General features: G+C 46.7%; 1 long non-coding RNA gene across 1 annotated transcript; it reads left to right on the forward strand.

Annotated features, from left to right (window-relative positions):
• Positions 1–655: 655 nt before the first annotated feature.
• Positions 656–4,893, forward strand: LOC147649083 (uncharacterized). The gene is made up of 2 exons (XR_015279691.1): positions 656–3,141; positions 3,179–4,893. It is a non-coding gene; the product is annotated as an uncharacterized LOC147649083 (long non-coding RNA).
• The last annotated feature ends 6,032 nt before the right edge of the window (positions 4,894–10,925 follow it).

The following is a 10,925-nucleotide window of genomic DNA, read 5'->3' on the forward strand; positions in this document are numbered from 1 at the left end:
ATCTCACCGCTAGAAAGAAGGAAGTACTCTGGTGATTTTAGCTAGAGCTAAAACCCACCACACTCAGCCACTCCTGACAGGACTTGTGCTCCAGACCCCTCAGCAGCCTTGTTGCCCTTCTCTGGACATGCTCCAGCCCCTCCATGGCCTTCCTCAATTGGGGGCCCAGGACTGGACACAGCACTCGAGGTGTGGCCTCAGCAGTGCCCAGCACAGGGGAAGAATCCCTGCCCTGCTCCTGCTGGCCACACCATTCCTGATGCAGGCCAGGGGCCATTGGCCTTCTTGGCCACCTGGGCACACTGCTGCCTCATGTCCAGCCTGTGTCCATCAGTGGCCCAGCTCCCTTTCTGCCTGGCCGCTGTCCAGCCACTCTGGCCCCAGCCTGGAGCACTGCAGGCCTTGCTGTGGCCAAAGTGCAGGAGCCGGCACTTGGTCTTGTTCAACCTCACCTTGTTGGCTTTGGGTCCTGCATCCAGCCTGTCCAGCTCCCTGTGCAGAGCCCTCCTGCCCTCCAGCACATCCACACTCCCAGCCAGCTTGGTGTCAGAATGGTTCCATGAGGCCCTGCAGTGTCACAATGGTCTCCACGGTTCCATGACACTCTGTGGAGTCACAGTGGATCCTTGGTGCTTTGGGCCCTGCAGTGTCACAGTGGATCCTTGGTGCTTTGGGCCCTGCAGTGTTGGGGGGGTGAGCATGGTAACCATGGCATAAATCCACCCCGTAATGTCTGAATCAATGATTCCTAGGTGCTCAATGATGCCCTGAGCAGTGGTACTAGACCTCCCCACAAGAAGAGCACTCATTCCCTCACCCACTGGACCAAAAGCAAAGGAACCCTGTGCATCCTGCAACAGTCCAAGACACCTCTGTCCGCCATGCAGACATCAAGGCCTGCTGAGCTGGAGGTGCTGGCTATGAGCTGGCCAAGCAGACCTCCATCCAGACCATCCAGACCATCAATGCAGATACTGAAATCCACGCTGGCTGCTCTGACCCCTCGGCCATCCTGGAGGTGCCCTGTGATGGCACTCAAGGTGATCTGTTCCAAAACCTCACCAGGCACCGAGCTCAGGCTGACAGGCCTGGAGTTGCCCAGACCCTCCTTCCAGCCCTTCTTGTGGATGGGGTCACTCTGGCTAATCCAGTCCTCTGGGGCTTCCCTGGTCAGCCAGGACTGATGGTAAATGATGGAGACCAGCATGGGGAGCTCATCCACCAGCTCCCTCATGCCCCTAGCATGGATCCCATTTGGTTTCACAGACACCTGTGAGCATCTGAGTGGCTCAGCAGGTCCCCAGCTGCTTCCTCCTGGATTACAGGGGGTCTGTTCTGCTCCCTGTGCCATCTACCAACTCAGGAGAACACTTGTCCTGAGGGCAACCTGTCTTATTGTTGAAAAGTGAGGCAAAGAAGAGCTTAAGTCTCTCAGCCTGTTCCTCATCTTTGATAACCTCATCCCCCCAATAAGGAATGGAGGTTGTCCTTACCCCTCCTTTTGCCATTCACGTATTTATAAAAACATATTTATTATCCTTCACAGAAGCAGCAAGATTAAGCTCTAATTGAGCTTTCACCGCTCTACTTTCCTTTCTGCAGCACCTAACGACATCTTTAAATATTTCCTGAGTTGCCTGTCCCTCTGTCCAAAGCTGATGGACCCTCATCTTTTCCTGAGTTCCTGGAAAAAGCTCCATGCCCAGCCAGGCCAGGCATTTTCCTCACTAGCTCACTGTTTGACACACAGGGATAGGCTGTTCCTGATCCATTGAGACGTTTATTCTGGAAATGTGTCCATCCTTCCTGGAGTTCTTTGTTTGTAACAGCTGTTTCCTTTAAAAAAATCAGTACCTGATTCAATATTCCCCAGATCTGCACCCTGAATTGGCCAAAGTCTGCCCTCCATAATTCCAGAGTAGAAGTTTTGTTGCTGCCCCTCCTTCTGTCCCAGAATATTGAAAACTCCATTATTCCATGGTCACTGTGCCCCAGGCAGCCTCTGACCACCACATCTCCCAGCAGCCCTTCTCTGTTTGAGAACAGCAGCAGTCACAGCTTTCCTTGGCACTGGGAGTGTGCCCAAAATTCCCTAAAATCAAAACTGCTCAGCACCAATGCAGCATTGAGAAGCAGCATTCTTGATGTGGCCGGATGCTCGGGGGACAGCTCCTCTGAGTGGTGTGAAAATGGGAGGAGAGGGAAGAGTTTGTGCCTGGGTGACTGCCATTTGTAGAAATGAAAAACCACGAGAAAACTGTTTCTTTTGGAGAACTCTCCATGGCATGACAAGAGAAAACTCCTCTCCCTGCACAGACTGATGAAAAGAAAATTGTGTAGTTGGCACTGCTTGAACATCCCAGGTTTTGTCTCTGCCGTGTCACTTGGGAAAGAAAAGTTGGATCTGGGGGGAGGAAAGGTTTCTGGAGGTTTTATTCTTGTTTCTTATTCTTGTAGACCTAACCATAAAGTATTTTTATTCCTTTTAAGTTTTAAGCCTGTTTTGCTATTCTCCTAATCCCTATCTCACAGCAAGAAAGAAGGAAGCACTCTGGTGATTTTAGCTGGAGCTAAAACCCACCACACTCAGCCACTCCTGACAGGACTTGTGCTCCAGACCCCTCAGCAGCCTTGTTGCCCTTCTCTGGACACGCTCCAGCCCCTCCATGGCCTTCTTCAGTTGGGGGCCCAGGACTGGACACAGCACTCGAGGTGTGGCCTCAGCAGTGCCCAGCACGGGGGAAGAATCCCTGCCCTGCTCCTGCTGGCCACACCATTCCTGATCCAGGCCAGGGGCCATTGGCCTTCTTGGCCACCTGGGCACACTGCTGCCTCATGTCCAGCCTGCTGTCCATCAGTGCCCAGCTCCCTTTCTGCCTGGCCGCTGTCCAGCCACTCTGTCCCCAGCCTGGAGCACTGCAGGCCTTGTTGTGGCCAAAGTGCAGGAGCCGGCACTTGGTCTTGTTCAACCTCACCTTGTTGGCTTTGGGCCCTGCATCCAGCCTGTCCAGCTCCCTGTGCAGAGCCCTCCTGCCCTCCAGCACATCCACACTCCCAGCCAGCTTGGTGTCAGAATGGTTCCATGAGGCCCTGCAGTGTCACAATGGTCTCCACGGCTCCATGACACTCCGTGGAGTCACAGTGGATCCTTGGTGCTTTGGGCCCTGCAGTGTCACAGTGGATCCTTGGTGCTTTGGGCCCCAATTGGATGATGATTTTGTGAACCCTGCCTTTTACCCTCCCCAGGATATCTCTGATTAGCTGATGCTTTGGACCCTCCCTTTGAACCGCCTCCCTATTTCAGCTGTTGCCCGCTCCCATTTTCTGTCTTTTGCCACCAAGATCCCCCAGAGCAATAAATCCTCTGTTGTCCCATGCAAAAGACCTCCCTCTCGTCCTTGCCCCCTCAACTTCCAGAGGAGCACTTCCCTGAGGAGGACTTCCCTGCAGCCCCTGTCCAGTGGACCAAAGGAGGGTGAGTGTACCCCAAGTTAGGCTGAGGGTGCTCACAAGTTGTGGGAAGGGTGCATTGCTCCCCAGGGGTGCTGGAGGGGGGGCCACGAACCTACAGGCCAGGATAGTTGGCTGTGGAAAGCACCCTGTCCCTGAGACTGGCCCTGGAACTTTGATCTTTAGTTTGTTAAGTTGTTGCTTTTGCTGCAGGGGAGGCTGGATTTTTGTTGTGCCGGCAGCTTAACATGAAGGAAAATGGGTGTGAAATTGTCAGCACAGCAGAGAGGGATCTATTTTCAAATTTTGGGTACCCTGGAGGGTGGTGTAATAAATGGAATTGATTTGTGCTAACTAAATCGTAACTGTTATTAAAGTTATTATAAGAAGCAACCAAAAGAACCAGCGTTACAAGGCAGATACACCCCTTTACAGATGTTACATGTTAAAACTGAGGTACAGGATGTAGTTTGGAAGATAAGTGATGTCCCAAGAGGAAAATGGCCTTGAGATGGACAAAATTAGAATGACTTTAGGCATTGGGCCTAAAAATCAGTAAATATCAGACTAATGAGTAGACTTACATAACAACACTTAGTACGCACGCACAAACCTGAAAGGTTATCCAAAGGAGAACGAGGAAGAGGAGAAGCCTTTGCCAAAAGACCACCAAAAGAAGACTGAAGACCCCCTAACAACAAGTGGAGCATGTGCCCTGAAGAATAGTGACGTAAAATCAGAAAAATCAGAAATAGGAGGAAACTTATGGCAAACATTAATGAATATGTGTAAGCATACAGTATACAAGTTTAGCTTGAAGGGCTTTGTTTTGTATGTGAGGCAGGGTGGGAAGCCTCCGTACCCCGGTCAGTTCTGTATGTGAGGTAGGGCAACAAGCCCTCCCCATAGCACGGTTTAGTTTTTGCTTATGCTTGAATCATACTTTATTACTGGAAAATTATATATATATAAATGATAATTTTTTACTAAATTGTATTCTTTTACTAAACTATATTCTTTTCTACCAAATTACTATTCAATTTACTAAATTGTATTCATTTTTAATTAAACTGTTATTAGCTCAAGGGACCTAGTTGTCAAAATTCTAATTTCATTTGTTATAAATGATTAGCCAGTTTGATTAGTAAAAAGAAGAAATTTATTCTAGAATCAAATTACAATCATCAAAAGGAAACCATAAGCAAAAATCAGTTTGGGGCTGTGCCAGGCGAACAGCACCAGGTGAGACAGGGAGGAGGCTCTGCAGCACTTCCCCACCGTGCTTCACAAACTGCAACTGTCCCAAGGTGCTTTTTATATGTTTTCAGGCTCTTCTGGGCTCCTTTGGAATACACTGCTTGCGGACAAATATTCATGCTGTTTTGGGCGTATATGTTGTCATTTCATCAGGTTTCTTGGAAATACACTTCTTGCAGATGAATATTTAGGAGTGCATATCGTTCTAATCTTATGGGACGGAGGTTTCTTGGAGATATGCCCCTTGCAGATGAATATTCATGTTGGCCTTGCTGCATGTCACTAGAATCTCGTCAGGGAAGGTTTCCTGGAAATATGCCAGGATTCTTGTCAGACAAGATTACAACTTTAGCCCGATTTTATTCATGCTACGGATCACAGTCCTCCCAATTTCTTTCTTAATTAATTAATTTGTGCTTTTAGGATCAATTTTGATACAGTTCACTACTTTCATAATCAGTATTTAAAAGGAATAATTTTTGATAAGATTGGTTATTTTAGTATTTGATTCTTTTGCTTGGGTGCTTAATTGTACATCAATGCAGGTAATGCCTATTGTATCCTGAGCTGTATTTTGGCTGTGCAGTAGCTTCACGCTACTTGTCAAATAGTTGTGTCTGAGCTTTAAATCTGGCCTGAGCTTCAGCAGCTCTGCTCTCTTTCTTTTCTTTCAATTCCGTTCTTTTAGATATTTTGGGTATTCCCTTGGATTGGCCAGTTTTTATTGGAGCTAACTCAGGATCAATGGGCATTGCTGCTATTTGCATGCCTTAGACAACAGAATGAATGAATCGGATAAAACATGGGATGAGACAAGGCAGAAATAAGAGCCCCATTATTTTACATCATATTAAAAATCCTCATTTTTTCCACCAATCTTTCCCCAGACAATTCCCCCCAAACAATTGATCCCAGCAAGAAGCTTGAAGGATAGAATTCCATTTTTGAACCGCTACATGTGCCACTTGCTTCATTTCTGCTGCAAGGTTTCTTATGGTTTCTCCATGGTCATCTCTTTCTACACAGCATTCAGATTCATTGAACTTGCTGCAGACTCCCCGTTCTTCTGCTAACAAGTAGTCCAAAGCAATTCGCTTCTGATACACAAATGCTTGCAATTAGTGAATGCTGTTTAGCTGATAACTCGAGAGCATCAGAGGTGTGATTTGATACAATTTCTACCATGGCTTGAAGTGTTCCTAGTCGGTTGAATAGGTAAATTGGGCTCCTGTATCCCCAGCTCCTGTCTTGAGCCCAAGTTGCTGGGCTATTGCCAAGCTCTTATCCTCTCTGCAGGCCACTCATCTTGTCCCCGCTTCTGATTCCCTCCTGCTTTTGGAAACTCAAGATTCAGCTCTCTTTTTTTCTCTGCCCAGGCTCTCATCTAGGGGTGCTCCTAATAGTTTGCTTTGGACTTTGGGAGCAAAAAGGAGGGTCAAATCATCCCCAGAGTGCAGGATCCTTTCTACCTGCAGGGTAATTCACTGGATGCTTTTTCCCCACATATCCAGTATATTCCATCAGGTGCTTTCCATTGGTCATTGACAGTTTCTGCTTTATCCCAGGAATTCTTTAAGCTTTTAAAGGATCGGTAAGGATTAGCTCCAGGACTTTTGTGCCAACATAATTTGATCTGATCATTCCAATCACAATCAAAGACAATCATTGTCTTTTTTTTTTGTTTGTTTGTTTGACTCCAGTATCCAGTGTGGGTTTCTGGTTGCCACGCTTTGGTGTTGTTCTTTGAATTCACTGTTCAAGTGAATGTGCAAGGAGTATATCCTACTACTTCAGAATATCTTTTTCCTTCCCTGCTGATACCAACTGTTCCAATTATTTGATGATCTAAAACCCACCCTTGGGGTCATTTTAATGTTTTGGAAATTTAGGGATGATTCCATTTTAGAAGTTGCTCTGGAGCTAAGCTCTCACCTTTCCATGGCCATTTCCCAGCTGATTTCAGCCCTCCACAAATGCAACAATCAGATCATCCTAATTCTGTAGCCGTCTCTTGTACTAGATCTACAAAAAGGTTCTTGTTTGAGGTAGGTAGGTAGGTTCCAATTACCATACTAATTACCAAGTTCTAACTCTTCCTATTGTTCATTTATTGCTTTTAGCTGTTCTTGTTCTATTTCTTTTTTTGCCTTTGCCTTTTGTTTCTCTGATTCTTGAGCTGTTTTCATTGACTTTCTGGATCTACTCCTTCTCCATCTCTTGCAGAACAGAAAGTTGTACTGTATCATAAGCAAATTTGCTCATCATTACTGTGGAGAAGGTTAGTTATAACGGGCTCATTGCTGAGAGAAACTATTTGACCATATTTCAGATTTTCTCCAACCCAATACGTTTTCCCTCTCATCCTACACACTTTTGGTTGGCAGTGATGATAGCATATTGCACTAATCTGGGCATGTGCCATAAGCATTGATTCCATTCTCCCTCCGATCCATACTGCATGGTCACATTTGTTCCAAGTGGGAACAACAGGCTCTAATCCAGCAGCTCATTTGTGTCATGCATGGGCCAGGATTTTCTTCCTTTCTGCTGTAGATTGCACCTCTAACCACCGATTTTTAGCTGTCACTCCTGGGTCATGGCAGGTTACTCTTTTTTTTGATTTGGCACATTTGATACCGAGTGTGGTTATGCTCACACTCTCCTATTTTGCTGCCCATTTTGCAGTCCTAGTGTGTGCCATATGCCAGGGTTTCTGTGAGCCTTTGTTTTTCCAGGGTGTTTTTAAAACACTGCCTACAGTCTTGGGTTGAGCTTTGCTTCTCAACGCTGGGGTAACTCCTGGAGAGCAGACTGATAGTTCTGCCCATGATCAGACTCAGAACCACCAGGGTTCCCCACACATGTACTCCTGTGCCTCTGCCTATGCCCACAGGGTTGCGGCCTGCGGCGAGGGAGTTCATCTTCTCGGCAGCAGGGCTATCCTTCAGGGGATCCATGGCTGGAATCAGCTGCAGATTTTCTCTTAAAGACATCCCACCCTGATCTTTTGACTGCATCAGCATCACAGGGTACATTGTTTGCTCGCCAACACTCAGTTCGAAGCACTTGTGCCTTTGATCTCAGTTTCCCTCTTCCCCCTTCTTGATCCAATCCATACCACTCCAGGGAATCTAATTCCAATATGCCCAAGTTAGTAGCGACCACTCATGAATTGCTGGTTCTAGAGGTTTCTTCTAGCCAGCACACTGGACAAAGCCCTTTCTTTTCCTTTTGCTCTCAAACCAGAGACTTAGATGGAATGGTATAATAGAAACAAATCTGTTTCCCTGTTGTCTATCAGGATGGGTGTGAAGTGCCACCACATCCAGATAGCACGGCACTGATTTCACTTCCACCGTGCAAATGACTTGCAGGAGCAAGTGAAGTAAATTCTGTGCTGGAACAGTGAAGTTCTGTCACCCTAAATCAGGGTGATGCCTCAAGGGTTTTATACCAACTTTGCACCTAAGTTGGTGCTAAAGAAATTTTTAAGGTCCAACATAGACCTAAGGTTTGCACAGCAGAGTTTAGGCTGACAGCTAAGGGAGCATCAATTCAATGGTCTTTCCAAGCCAAAAGACTGATGAGAAATGTTGGTATTCCTGCTCTCCTTCCTTGTTTACAGTATAGCAACATATTGGATGAGATTTTGGAGTTGCAGCTCTGAATTGTGGCCAGATGAAGACACATGAATGGTTGTGCATTTTTCATTGTGGAGGTCAATATCAGTGTAGCTGCTTCTGATAATACAAAAAGCTCTTTCAAGATACTTCTTCAAAGAAATGTCTTTTCATTCTTAACTGCACAGCCTCCTCCAAGATGTACAGCCAAAAGGTTATCTGGATTGTCTTTTCACAAGAACAGGAAACTCCCCCTTGAATCAGCCTGAATTGACAATTCTCAGCTGTATGAAAGAATTTCACTTAGAGTCTGCTATAAATAAGTGATTTCTATGCAATCGGGTTGAGAAAGGACAAACCTGAATGAACAAGAGTGCTGTTTGTTAGAGACACCATTACTCATCGCACACTTTAAACAACCCATCCCATCAAGCCCAAACCTAATATGGCTCCTTGTTAAATATTTCTGATGGATTACATATCCCCGTGTGAAGAGGGAACAAGGATTTAAAGCCAGTCTTTATGCATATATAAGCATTGTACATGAACATTGCATATTCAGGATGAAAACCAAATATCACCTGTACAGGGGAAACACTGCAGTACCATGAATACACTTCTGCCATCAGATTCACAGGCAGCTTAACCAGCTCTGTGCTTACTTATTGTGCAAATCACCTGTTCTGGCATCTTTTGGGGCACTGAAGCAGGGAAAGTCACCCATAAATACTGCAGGACCATGAAAATCTCTCCAGATACAAACTAGTCTCCAACACGGGACTACAGAAACCTCCAATAATGTGGTGGAGGGACCCAGGTTGTCTGTGTTCTCTTTGTCATGATGGATTTGTAATTGAGACTCAGAGAGGAGCTTGAGTTGGAAGGGAGATTGGAGACCCTCTAGATCTAGCCCCTCTGCCATGGGCAGGGACACTTTCCACTAGATCAGGTGGCTCAGTGCCTGCCCAAGCTTTGGCAAATATCCAAGGACACCTTTTTCCTTGTTTTACAAGGTCCTATTTCCATGCTCCTATTCCCAGATGGCTCCAGTCTCACACAGAGCATTGCTGCCTTGGTCACTCCTATCTCCACAAGCCAGCAGAGCTCCTATTTTGGATGGCTCTCGCTGCTCCCAAGGCCCCAGGGACGGCTCCTGCCTTTCCTCCTTCCGCTTTCCCTTCCAGGATCAGTGATGTCCTGCCACTTCCTCCATGGCTGAGACAACAACAAGAGATAAGGGACTGAGGATGCCACTTCTGACACAGACATGGTGACACTCAGCTGAGGATTTTCTTCTCTTGCCTAAGAGAACTGTCAGGCTGCCTCTCCAAAACTCCTCCTGCTTGGAAAGGGGCTGGTGTGAGCAGCAGGAATTGTTGTTGGCTGGAACATTTCAAAGAGCTGCACAAAAGAAGTGTTTTGTGGAAGGCTGCCAGCTGCCCTTTGTCAGCAGCACAAGGTGGGAAGGTCCCCTTTGAATGCCAGCCCTGCACAAGGACAGCCTTCTCCAGTAGCCACAACACCTTTCAGGCTTTCGGGCTGGCCTCGTCCCTCACTCTGGAGGAGCAGCTTGCTGTTGGAACTCCCACAGCCACAGTTTCTGCCTGCATTACCGTGTCTTCCCACCAACAGCCCCGGAGACAGCACTACATAGAGGCTGCTTGGAGGCAGAGGCACAGAGTGTGTGCCCTTCCCCTTGATAGCTGGCTCTGACATCCAAGAAAGCACTGCATTTCATAGAACACCATGAAAACAACTGTTACAGTTCAAGAGAAAAACTAGGAGTGCAAGTGTGTCAATTAGAAAGCTTTCTTAAGTCACTGGGTGAGAAAATTAAACTGGAAGGTTGAAGCTAGTTTAAGAAAGAAGAGGCAAGATGGAGGAATTAGGGCCTTGTCTCCTTTTCCTTCTTCACCTCCTTCCTCATCTTCTTCTTCTAGAGGTTTTTTGGTAGCAGTAAGTGATTGGATAAAGAATGCCGCAGTGCAGTGAGCAGGTGTTGGGTCATTGGGTCACTAAGAAAAATCATTGACTTGGCGTTTGTTAATTGGGTAAATGGACATACAAAAAACCTTGAAGATCTTTGTTAGCCATTTGGCACCTTTCTATATCTTAGTGCACGTAGCTCCTTGTACCTTGTATGCATGTAATGCAGATAAAAGAAGAATAAACAACCAAGTGCGAACAAGAGAAAACTGCCCCTCTCTCATCAGTCTCAGTCCAAGGGGGAAAAAGAAGCCAACCACAAGTGTCCCATCAGGACAGAGGCTCAATCTCCAATCAAAGGGGACTTTCTTCCAGCTTTTCCCTTGGACCAGCGTGCAGCAAGCACACCTGGGCCTCATTCAGCTCTCTGTGTGGGCTGGCAGGCAGCTTCTGTTGGGAATTTAAAGCTTTTCCTCTACTTTCCACAGCAAATAAGGGACCTCACCCAGCTGCACCAAACCCCAAATTTCACTCTAAAAATAACCATTTGCATTTTCCTCCATTCCAGCCCTGAAGAAAACAAACTTCACTTGCGGGAGCTGGCGGCACGGTGTCCTCCAAGCCCGTTCATGAGTAGGACAATATTGCAGGGGAAGAGCGGCAAAGCCAAAG

The sequence above is a fragment of the Cyanistes caeruleus genome, chromosome 28 (genome assembly GCF_971803275.1).
Source record: "Cyanistes caeruleus chromosome 28, bCyaCae1.hap1.1, whole genome shotgun sequence".
NCBI classification, from domain to species: domain Eukaryota; kingdom Metazoa; phylum Chordata; class Aves; order Passeriformes; family Paridae; genus Cyanistes; species Cyanistes caeruleus.